Here is a 12,986-nt window from a genome sequence, read left to right as displayed (position 1 = left end):
TCGGAAAAAAGTCGTAACACCAAAAAGTAGTTAATATAGAGTAATGAAATTTAGAGAATACATTTGGCTAGGTAACATATGTAAGTGATTCACTTTGCAAAACCACAGGTTATCGTAACCTTGAGGTAAGCCATTGAAAATGAGAACGCTGGTATATTAATAACCGATATAACCGCCAGAATATTCAATGTAATTGTGTTGGACGGGTCCCGGGTGTCAGTTTGTGGGATGGAGTTCCATGCCTGTTGCTCTTAGTCGAGCAATACAGGGACGGTTAATTCTGTTCGTGAATGACGCTGGAGCTATCGTCCGATTATGTCCCACATGTGCTCGATTAAAGACAGATCTGGTGGTCGAGCAGACCAAGGCAACGTATCGACAGTCTGTAGACAATGTTGAGTTACAACAGCGGTATGTGGACGAAAGTTATCCAGTGGGAAAACGCTCACCGCAATGATGTTTATGAATGGCAACACAACAGGTCGAATTACCAGACTGCTGTCATACGACATCGCACCCTAGAGCGTAACTCCCAAGTGTGGGTCCAGTGTATCTAGGACGCGGACAGGCTGGTTGCACGACCTCAACTGACCTCCTAACCAACACACGGCCATTAGTGCCACCGAGGCAAAACCAGCATTCATGAGAAAACACAAGAGACCTCTACTTTGCCCTTCAATGAACCCTCGCTTAACACCATGGACGTCACAAATGGTGGAGGTTGGAGTCAATGGAATACGCGCTACAGGGCGTCTGGCTCAGTAATGTTTGGATAAGTTGGAAATCTGAGTCGGTCAGGGACAGTGATCGGATGGCCGAGGCGGTCAAGGCGACCATTCGCGTGAAATAGAAGAATCCAAATCTGAGTCCCGATCTGGCATAAATTTTCAACTTTCCCCAGTGATGTATCTCAATGCCTAACAGCAGCTAATGTCTTTATTCTCTTTGTATCATATGCTGCTAATACTGGCAACCCTAGATGTACCCAGAGCAGTAAAATATACCAAGAATTGATTTTATCTTATTTATAGCAGACATTGTGCCACGTTTCCTAACGTATACTATTAATTTTAACATTTATAACTCCGGAATTATGACGCCATCGTTTTGTCAATGGAACTGTATAGATTTTACTTTGTTCTGGAAGACCTTTCCAATACGAGTTCAACGCAAAACACTAACAAGATATAAGAGCTGCAATTGTCCCCCATAATGTTCCAGATGTAAGCACATGTGTATCACTGATACGGTTCGGGTACTCACACGTATTCTTGTGGCCCACCGGTATGTGCCCACACAACATGCTCGTGGAATGACTCAGGTTTCCACAATGAATACTAGTCGAAAAAGTGAATATGGTTCCCTTTCATGGCGAAAGTCCGAACAGTTGGACTTGTGGTGCGCTCGTATATTGAAAAGTACCTATCTTTGCCAACATTTTAAAAGTATTCAGTGAAGCAGAGGTGGGAAGACTAAAATACACCAATGATAAAGAAAAGCAACGGATGAGAGTAATGCAAATAACATTCATACATTGGTAGCACACAATCAACGTGTCATGACAATGCACTTTGAATGTGCGCGGTATCGGCTAATGAGTGTTCTGCGTGCGCTGTACTCCAACGTATTACATCCCTTCCACATTTCGCTCCATTAACAGCGTCATAGCAGTGACTTTCTAAAGTTACTACACTTCTACTCATGATGTCTACGAGAAATAAATAGCTATGCGGTGTTCCTATCCAACATTTTGTTTACGAGTGAGCCTTCGCTTACAAACCATGGACAAATCAGAATTTGCCACATGCACTACCTCCTACTTCAAACACGAAGGTGACTGGATCAAGTCTGTGAATAACTATCTAGATACGGCCACATTGGCGTGGGATTTTCGAGTATCGCTCGGTTCGTTCTTGTTTTATTGATGGGAATCAAAATAGCTACGCTGGCCGGAGTGGCCAAGCGGTTCTTGGCGCTACAGTCTGGAACCGCGCGACTGTTACGGTCGCAGGTTCGAATTCTGCCTCGTGCATGTATGTGTGTGATGTCCTTAGGTTAGTTAGGTTTAAGTAGTTCTCTCTAGGGGACTGATAACCTCAGAAGTTAAGTCCTATAGTGCTCAGAGAAATTTGAACCAAAACAGCCACAATAATGTACAGTTCGAAACGGATATGCTGACATACTTATTAGAAGATGTCCCATTGAACATGTGTATAGCACCAACACCACAGATAGCTCTACCATTCTGCACAGAGATTACAGCCCTCAGTGAATGAAAGCACGTGGAGGCTGCTTGATCGGTCGTTCGGGAAATACGTAATATCGCGCATGCTGAATGGGATTAGCGATAATTGAAACAAGAGGTCTACAAAGGAACACAGAAAACTCATATAACAGGCCTGTGCTGCGATACGTCCTGATGAAAATTTACATTTTACTAACTTTCTGCCACCTGCTTCACCTGCGTACGCATGTGTTACATAATTCACTCGCATATACGTTTCACGTGCGTTTAACACGTTTCACACATATTTATACCATATTTCATCCGCATCTGTAGCTAAATTCATCCTGAAGTTTCACCTAAATTCTGACGAAACAGGTGCAAATAATATTCAGCCACTAAGTGATTTTCGTTCCGCAGACGAGGACTGAAGCTGGCAGGTCTCAGATTCTCCGCTGCTTTGCACCGTGCCACTCTACAGAGGGCGTTAAGCGTTTCTGAGGTGTTGAGCAGCGTGGCATGATCTTCGGTCCCAAAACATGCTGCCAAAATTATTGAGTCGCCATAGTGCTTTTTCTCACAAAGTGGCTGATGGGGCGAAGAAATCAAATAAGAGACAGATGGCGTATCATACTTTTAAAATATTCAGAGTCAACCAAATACAGGAAACAAATACCAAAAGGTAGTTTTCGGACGTTTCTACATGCCGCTCTTCTCATCCTTAAAAACGCCCGTGGCACAGCAAAGGTATCTTACTTCCACGATGTTTTTATGGTCATATGCACACCAAATTTGGTTGAAATTTTCCAAGCATTCCTGAGAAATGCTTTTATGTCGCACTTTTTCACCACAAACCCTGATCCTTAAGGTGCTAGAGGTGTCATAAATATTTTTTTCAGATAGCAGATGACATGTGTGTCAATTTTCGCAGAAATTCATTCACGTGCTGGACAGATATGATGATAAAGTCACTGTATTTCCACCCCACACCCTGCCCCCAAATGTCGGGGTAAAACGTCACCCTGACCCCGAAAACTGCGGAGCTGCCACTAATATCGGTCGTCATCGAATATTTTTACATCTCACATATTCTCACCCTTGAAGGTCGTTGAGATATTTTATCTTGCAGTATTTATGTAAAAATTATTATACAAATAATGATTTATGTATATACAAAATATGGCTGAAACTGCCACAGGCATTCCTGAGTTAATTCTGCATTCCTACCCCTGCGGGCCCTAAGTGCTTCTTGTCCCCACAGAATTTTCGAGGGCAAGCATCCCACAGCTCACTAAGGTTTCATCACCATCAGATGTGTGACATAGGAAAGCAGAGCAGACAAATTAACAAACAAACAAATATTTAGTTTTATATATTAGATGCAGCATATCAACTCAATATTATCTACAAGTTTTCTGTAACACATGCCTATTGTTGTCAATAATCTGCTTCATATACGATGAAGCCTATCTCCACCGACAAACTTTCAGTTGTGGTAGTATGGGCCAAAACAAGAAAAAATTGACTAATAAATATGGGCCATAAAGGCATACCTTAAGGTCCATAAGCACTTCTTCAGTAAAAGGGATATGTTTCAGAGTGCCAAAGATGAACAAGTACTCACAGCTCTAACGGTATTCAGTTTTGAACACATATTTACTCAAAATTTTTTTCTTGTTTTGGTTCTTCCTGTTACCTCTCAAAGAATCGAAAGCAAGTAACTTTCAGCAGAAGAGATGATATGCTGACACAGTAGCGAAGATGAACAAGTCCTCATAGGTCTTAAGGCATGCATTTTAGAATTCATGCTTTCTGGATTTTTTCTTGTTTTGGTCCACACTGCCATCTCTGAAAGTTTGTCCGTGGAGTTCTGATTCACCCTGTGTATTCTGTTACTTGCTATTGCTGCTGCCAAAGCCAGCTCTACCTTGCTACCTGCCACTACATCCCGTCATGGAGAAACAGCGTAACATACAGTTCGCTTTTCGTCTACCTAGTCTATCACCAGTTGTTTTGCTATCAGTAATTTTATGATTGTTAGCGACAGCTTTATCCAACAGCATTAACCTCCTTCTGAAGTTAGACTATGTACGACTTTCTTCAGTAATTCTGTCCCATGGCTTAATTGTTTCAGTTACATTATTTCGAAATTTTGGTGTGACCCATGATGCTACTTATTTTGTAGTATCTCAGCAATTCGTGTTTATCTCGTTTAATCCTAACCCACGTTCTGTGAAAAATGAGCTGTTCGTTAGTTCCCTCTGGAATGCCTAACTTCCAGTGTGAATTACTATGTTGTCAGCAATATTGAACGTCGATATCAGTTCCATTTGCTCTACGACTTTGTGAAATTTTTGTGTGCCAGAACACCAGAAATTCACCAACAGGAAATAAAAAACGAATTACGTAACTTTAGCTTTTCGAGACGATAAGAACGACCATTGACAGTCCAGGATGAATGTTCGGTAACAGCAGATAATGAACCACATATGTGGCGTTATATTTCGAAGAAGCGTGTTTTTCAAGTTTGAGATGGGAGAACTAAAAGATGCCTGCAAGTCCCAGATGTGAGTAGTACGCTCTGAGCACGCAAACAACATTTAAAATCTGCCTCCTAGTAATCGGCGTTGGTAGTTTAAACACCATATACGAATTCGCAGTGAATCAGTTCATTGTAGGTAAACAGGCGTTTCACGCGGTCTTGCTTTAGTACATTCCACTGATTGTCATGCCAACTTTTGATCGAAATTATTTAAAAGATCTCGTCTATTGAAGTGATGGTTTTACGAAAAAAATGGATCTCAGTAACATACGTCAAGGAAATATCCTGCAACTTCCACTCCTTTTGCTTTCTCCTCGTCACTCACGTTTTGCGACACAAAATGTGGCGAAAACCTTCGGCTTAGCCAAAATTTTGTGAATGATGGCGTTAACACTGTCACAAATCAGTCTTTACTGTTCTTATACTAGTGTCAGGAGGTAAGCGAAGGCACCCGCAATATTACAGGCCGATACTGTAAATAGCGATGTACTGCAGAATTCTTGACCATATTCTGAGTTCTAATGTAATAAATTCCCTTGAGGTATCAAATTTTTTGTCAATGAGTCAGCACAGATTTAGGAAATATCGCTCGTACGTAGCTCAGCTTGCGCTTTCCTCCTACGAAATCCAGCGAACCATGGGTGAATAGCAACAGGCAGATTCCACATTCACAGATTTCCAGAAAATGCAGATAGGTGGCGAATATCCGATCATAACGAATAAGTTCTCAGAGACTCCTTAAGTAACAGACCCTAGTACTTTGCCCCGAACCAAGAGTGTTCATTCTGTGTTTCTTCTGGCTATGCATGCTTGTACAGCCTTTCATTTGACCTCCAACATTTCTGCTTGCACTTTCTGTCAGTCTCATTTTTAGAGGTTTTTGTTGTCTTTTGTTAGCTTCAAGCTCTGCATTTTTATATTTTTTCCTCTCTTCATTTAAATTCAGTATCTCAGGTCATATCTAGAATTTGTACTAGCACAGGTCTTTTTATCTACGGAATCGTCTGCTGCCTTCCCTATTTGATCTCACAAAACTTCAAATTCGTCTCCTATGGAATTCCTTTACGCTGGTTCAGTGAATCTTTACATGATGCTCCCTCTGAAACTCTCAGCCACATACAGTTCCTTCAACTTACCCCAGCCAGTTTATTAAAGTCCCGTCTGGCTTATTTCCTGTGCTTTTGCAGTACCTTCAGCTTTAATCTACAGTTATTATTTAATAATTTATAGTTGATGTCCACCTCTGCCCCTGGAAATGCCACACAGTTAGAAGTCTCATGTTGGCTGATGCTATCAGACGAGATCAACTAATCAACTACACTAGTGCTCCTGAATCTACTGGAAAGTCTATTGCCGTAATTTGAAGATCGAGGTGTTCGCCTATCCTCACCATAGATGCTTCTCAAAAATGGTTCAAATGACTGTAGAAACTATGGGACCTAACATATAAGGTCATCAGTACCCTAGAACTTAGAACTACTTAAACCTAACTTACCTAAGGACATCACACATATCCATGCCCGAGTCAGAAATCGAACCTGCGACCGTAGCAGCTGCGCGGCGCCGAACTGAAGCGCCTAGATACTTCTCCAATGTGATTTCCCCCAAAGTACGGTTATCTGTAATGGAAGGGCACTAAAGCCAACCTGATCGATAAGGTCCATTGTCCGTGTGGGGGTGGAAAGATAATGTACAGCATGTTAAAAGATATATGTATATAACATTTTATTTTTTGTGAACGAGATGAAAAGAAATATTTCTTATGAAACACAAACATCACAGGCGTACCGTTTCCTCCAGTGAGCTAAAAAAAAAAAAAAAAAATATATTCAAACGTGTGTGAAGTTTTATGGGACTTAACTGCTAAGGTCATCAGTCCCTAAGCTTAAACACTACTTAACCTACAGTATCCAAAGGACAAACACACACACCCTTGCCCGAGGGAGGACTCGAACCTCCGCCGTGACCACCTGCGCAGTCCATGACTGCAGCGCTCAAGACCGCTCGGCTAATCCTGCGCGGCCCAGTGGGTTCAAGAAGGTTTTTGACGAAAGTGATGTTTAGGGAAGGCGTTCAACCAGCAGTGTGATGAATATAGTTTCAGAGATTCTACTGAAAATGTCCTACATTTTAATTAATGCGCAACTGGTATCTGCATACTAACGGTTCCCTAACGCGCTGAAAAGAACCAGGTGCTTTAGGAATAATGGCTGGAGATTGAACCAAACGGGCAACCAGCTCTTCTGGAATGTCTGTCTCTCTTTTTACGCTTTATACACCTCCACTAAAAGACATAAGCAAGAGTGAGGTCGGGAGAACGTGGCGGACAAGATACGGGCTCCCAATACCACTACTGGGAAAGCTATTGTCTTCATTTTATCTGACATCAACAGCAAAGAGGGATGGGGTCCCGTCATAATAGAGCCATAAAATCGTTTGCTTTACTGCTAACGAGACATGGTGCAACATTTCCGGAGGTACTTCAAGCGAAAAGATATAATGATTTTCTCCAGCGACCGTATTAAGCAGAAGATACGGTTCACTCAGATGAGCCTGAACAACAGCAGGTCACACATTTATGATAAACCTCTGTTGATGGTGGAACATAAGAGTTGCCTTACGATTTTACAGCTCCTAGACATAGCTGTTGTGGCTGTCGAATATTCCTTCCCCTGCGAAGGTAGCCTCGTCAGTAAGCAAAACAGACGTTTGAAAATCAGGAATGTTTACTGTTTGGTTCAAATGGTTCAAATGGCTCTGAGCACTATGGTACTCAACATTTGAGGTCATCAGTCCCCTAGACATAGAACTACTTAAACTTAACTAATCACAGGACATTACACACATCCATGCCCGAGGCAGGACTCGACCCTGCGACAGTAGCAGTCGCGCTGTTCCGGCCTGAAGCACCTAGAACCGCTCGGCCACCACGGCTGGCAGGAAGGAACACCTCTGTGAGTTCTGTAATTAGTCTATCTTTGTCATGACGTTATCTGAGGGAGCGATGCGTAGGAGGCTAAGGAATTCCTGCAGGTTCTTCACTTAATATCGTTTCTTGAAACGTTTAAGTAGTTTTTCGCTGGGAAATTTGCTTCTAACTCAAATGTACGGAAATTCAGATTTTCGACATTTCCGTGGCATAGTAGTGTGAGTCAAACAAACCTGTGACCATTCGTGCTGCCCTACTTTGGATATGCTCAGTGTCCCCTGTTAGTTCTGTTTGGTGCGGTTCCCCCAAACTTGAACAGTTTACTAAATCTCTCCAAATTGTTACATCCAGGTTTTTGTATGACTGATTCCAGTTGCTATACACTGATATTGTACTCATAAGATTTTTTTTTTCGTTTGGTGAAATGCATAGTATCACATTTCAGTACATTTACACCTAGTTGCCAGTTTTTAAATGATTTTCAAATCTTACCGAGATCCGAATGAATATTTTTGCAGATTGCTTCGGTCAGTACTTCAACACAGATAACTGCGTCATATGAAAAATCTACGATTTCGTTTGATATTGACTGGCAAGTCATTAAAATACAACATTTAATATACAACATGAGCAGCAAGGGCCCCAACATTCTTCTTGGGACACGCCTGAAACTACTTCTGCTTCTACCGATGACTCTTCATCCCAGATAACATACTGCGGCCGCCCTACCTAGAAATCCTAAGCCAAGCACAAATTTCGTGCGATTCCCTATATGACGTTACTTTTGTTAATAAGCGTTGGCGTGGTATTGAGTCAAGCTCATTTCTAAATACGAAAAATATTGCATCCAGCTGAGTGCTTTGGATCTATGTCTTTCGGGATGCCATGCGAGGAAAGCGCAAATTGGGATCCTCATGATCGATGTTTTCGGAATCCGTACTACTTGGTTCTGTTCGAGATACTTGATTATGTTTGAGCTGAGCATCTGTACTAGTGTTCTACAAGATGTGGAAATCTTTGAGACTGGTCAGTAGTTTTGTGGAATATTTTCTATTACCTTCTTTTTGACTGGTGTGACCTGGGCATCACAGGGTACAGTTTTTTTCTCAATGGAACTACGCTATATTTTGGTTAAAGTGAGAGGCACCTCAGCTCACTGTTCCATACGTAATCGAAAAGGGATTTCATCGGTTCTGAATCCTTATGTAATTTTATTGATTTTGGCTATTTCTCAAAGCCATTGACCCTAACATACTACAGGGGGTGGACAAAAATATGGAAACACAGAGGGAAATGCATGCTTGACAATATATACAGATGCTAACCAAGGCTCCAGATAGAGCTGTTGTGTTGGACCACGAACGGCACGTCTGAATGCCCTCAGTAAGTTGTAAGTGTCCGTCGTGGTCACAACAGTGTCCTGCGTAATTGCGAGTGGGTGTTTCCCAAGGTATCGGAAGTGTTTAGTGTTTCAAGATGCATCGTATCGAAGATTTCCACTGCATACACGGAAAGCGAAAAACATCACCCTGCAAGTCACATCGCGTTCGGATATGTGTGTTGAGTGATCGTTACGGACAGTCATTGAAGGGGCCAGTAACGAAACATAAGGGGAGGACAGCGGCAGAAGTCACCGCAAAACTGAATGTCGCTCCCGCGAAACCTGTCAGCACCAAAACAACACCAATAAAGCTTCGTAACCAGAAGTTGTAGATTGAGATGGAATTCAAAAACGAATCATTAGTGATGCAAATGCCCGTAACAGGGTAACGTTGTGCCGGAGCCATTCAAACCCGGGCAGTGGAGCAATGGAAGAATTCATTTGGTCGGATGAATCTTGTTTCGTACTGTTTACCCCCTGGCCGAGTTTACGTCTCAAGACTGAAACATAGGGCGGGTTCGGTGATGGTTTGGGCAATCATATCGTGGTATTCTAGGGGCCCCATGGTTACTCTGCAAGGAGGCATTACTGCCAAGGGTTATGTGGCCGTTTTGGCTCATCAGGTCTGTACCACGATACAATGTTGGGTGCTGTATGGTGAAGCGCTGCTCGAAGGCGACAAGTCGCATTGTCCAGGACTGGTGTTGGGAGCACCTGGATGAATTGCAGGATCTCCTATGACCACTGCAGTTACCAGATCTCAGTATTACTGAGCCTGAGAGAAGGGTGCATGATCCTATCTACTTCCACCATCGTTACCTGAACTTTCCTGTATTTTACCGGATAAACAGTATAAAATACTCTTGAAAACCAATTAGTACCTGTATTTATTCGTTTCTAGACGGCTGGAAGCTGTTTTTAATGCCAACGGTTTTCCTATGTTTTCTTCCATATATTTACCCATCCCTTTTATATCACTCATATTTGCAATGGTGCCAGAGTTAAACTGGGGCTGTACTTCTGTATCTTCCTTGGTGAAGGAACATTTGTGAACAAAGTAGAACATTTCTGATTTTGCTTTGCTTTCTCAGCTTCAGTTTCTGTGTCATCCTTGAGGGCCCAGACACTAAGTTTGGTGCATTAACATCATTAAATACCACCAAAATTCACTTTTAAGAATTTTTCCACAATATTTTGCAACGGTAATCATTGAAGATGGTGTAGGACTGGTAACTGGTGCCCATGTGTCTCTCCACGGCTGTTGCAAGTCAAGACAGTGATGTGATTGTATGTAAAAGGCTGTTGTACGGAATCAACGCAGTAAGATGGTTTGAATTGGAGACGTTTTGGAACGGCAGAAACGAGCTCTAGTGTTTGAACGTGCCTGTGATCACACCGCAAATAAACTGACATGAACTGTTGTTGTACCTTTGGCAGCCTTGTAACTCAGTGTAAAAGCAGGGGTCGTATAAAGATACTAAAGGAGGGAGACTATAACGTCTTGTATTTGAAATGACAGTCGGTTTCGAACGCAACAGGAACTTCTGCTGTCGGTAAATGCAGATACTTCTTAGATTACGAAGGGAACTGACATGAAATGGACATTTGTAGTCGTATACCACTCAAAAAGCCATTGCTCAGAGCATCAAAGAAAGCTGTACGCCTTGAATGGATCAAACAGCAAAGAAACTGGGCAGTAGCTTATTGGTTTGTTATTGTTGCTGTTTTTGAGGTGTACTGGCGTTCAACGGTGAGTTTATCAACACCGCACCGATTGGAGCTGGGCCATGTGCCCCAAAGAGTCTGAGTTTGCTCATTTCCAGAAGATACAAAACTCTGAGATGTTTAACCCATAGTGTGCGAGGGCAGTATAGTTCAGCCAGGATACGATTTTGCTATTCGTTGGATCTATTTACCAACAATGACTTGGGGCCATTCACACAGGTGACCGTGAACATGAATGTTTATTTCAACGTTCTCGGTGACAGTGTAGCCCTTTATTCTATATATTCACTATCAGTGGGCTTCGGACACTTCTATCGTCCAAGATGTCAACAGCTGTATTCATAGGGCTGCTTGCGTACTTTCATGGTTTAAGAAATACTCTGCACCTCAACTGGTCCGCTAAATCGCATGACCTTCTTCGCTTTGTTAGGCAACAGGCGAATTGTGGCGCCCTGAAAATATCCTAAGTTCGGAGTTGGCGTTGCCGCATGGGTCACTCGGTGGGATTGGCCTGCCTGGCTGGGGCCCTATTCTGTATCGTTCATATCAATCGGTGTAGTGGGTTCGTTTCGGTAGTGAAGTCATTTTCTGTTTTTTATCGAAATATCCTATTCAGTAAGCTTCTGAGACCTCCCACCGATTTTACGATAATTGTACCGAGATATTTTGAATTTCGATGCGGCCCTGTCAGTCGGTGAGCTGTGGTTTATGTACACCTATAATTTGTTATTTTAAACATATTTAGCGGTTTTAGCTTTGGATTTAGTGATCGTGTTACTAAAGAATCACCAGATGACACCATTTCTGCCTCGTGATGGTTGGGTGTTGTGTGATGTCCTTAGGTTAGTTAGGTTTAAGTAGTTCTAAGTTCTAGGGGGCTGATGGCCATAGATGTTAAGTCCCATAGTGCTCAGAGCCATTTGAACCAGAGGAAAGTGAGTACATAGTAGACTATTTTCTTTTGTTAGAAATATGGTTAGGTTAGGTTGTTACTGTGACTGATTACATCCAGACAGAAAACGTTTTCGGTCAATATTCTCTCAAAATACGAGTTATTTTAACGCAAATAAGAGTGTACAGATCATTAAATAGCAAGACATTGGCTCTGCTTACGTATATTACATGAGTGTGAAGTGACGTTACTAGTGACTGTGTACTCTTTCCCACAAATGGTTTATATTGAAATGTTTTTACAACTTTCAAGTAACAATGGAAAGCGATTATGTGAAGTCTGATACTAGAAACCTTCCAAACTATTACAAAAAAATGGTTCAAATGGCTCTGAGCACTATGGGACTTAACATCTGTGGTCATCAGTCCCTAGAACTTAGAACTACTTAAACCTAACTAACCTAAAGACATCACACACATACATGCCCGAGGCAGGATTCGAACCTGCGACCATATCGGTCACGCGGTTCCAGACTGAAGTGCCTAGAAACGCACGGCCACACCGGCCGGCTAAACTCTTACACATATCTGACTTACGCAGCATCGTTTCGCAACAGTCAGCCTACGTTCCTCCGCAACAGTACCAGAATTCAGGGACGCACAGTTGTTTAGCGTAGCCAAGTGGTATGCCGGCACGGTAGCTCAGCGTGTTCGGTGAGAGGGTTAGCTGCCCTCTGTAATAAAAAAACTGAGTTAATGGATCAACAACGAACTGAAATGGGTGTCTTTCGACGTCCGCCCCGAGCAGATACAACGAACAAATGAGATTAAAAAAAAAAAAGTGGTTAGCGCGCGTGAAGCCACGGGTTCGCACATGGATGGGCACAAATCTTTTTTTTCCACTTCATATATGCAACACATTCTGAGACATTGTTATTTGTGTAAGTTAAGATTTTTCTGCAATATTACTTACATGTAAGAGCGCACTTCCTCAGTAATGATTTTGTGATTTTTGTGGGTTTAAAATACGAAATATGAAATTGTTGGAGATGAAATTGCTGTGAGTGAAACAAACGACAGCGACCTTTATATTTTTTCTTGTCAGAAATAATTCACCATTTTTTCCGAATATGTAGTCATTTCCGATTATGCGGTTAGACAGGAATCTGAGAGCACAACTTAAATTACTGGGAATTTAACTAGCAGCATCAATCTTCATAATCGTGCTTGTCACAAGTCTTTATCTGCGATCAAATCCTCAACAACGGTAGACAGAGATGAAAGATCCCCGCCG

This window comes from Schistocerca gregaria, chromosome 7 (genome assembly GCF_023897955.1).
Source record: "Schistocerca gregaria isolate iqSchGreg1 chromosome 7, iqSchGreg1.2, whole genome shotgun sequence".
Taxonomy (NCBI): Eukaryota; Metazoa; Arthropoda; class Insecta; order Orthoptera; family Acrididae; genus Schistocerca; species Schistocerca gregaria.
The sequence above is the reverse complement of the archived record's forward strand: the minus strand, read 5'-3'. Positions refer to the sequence as shown.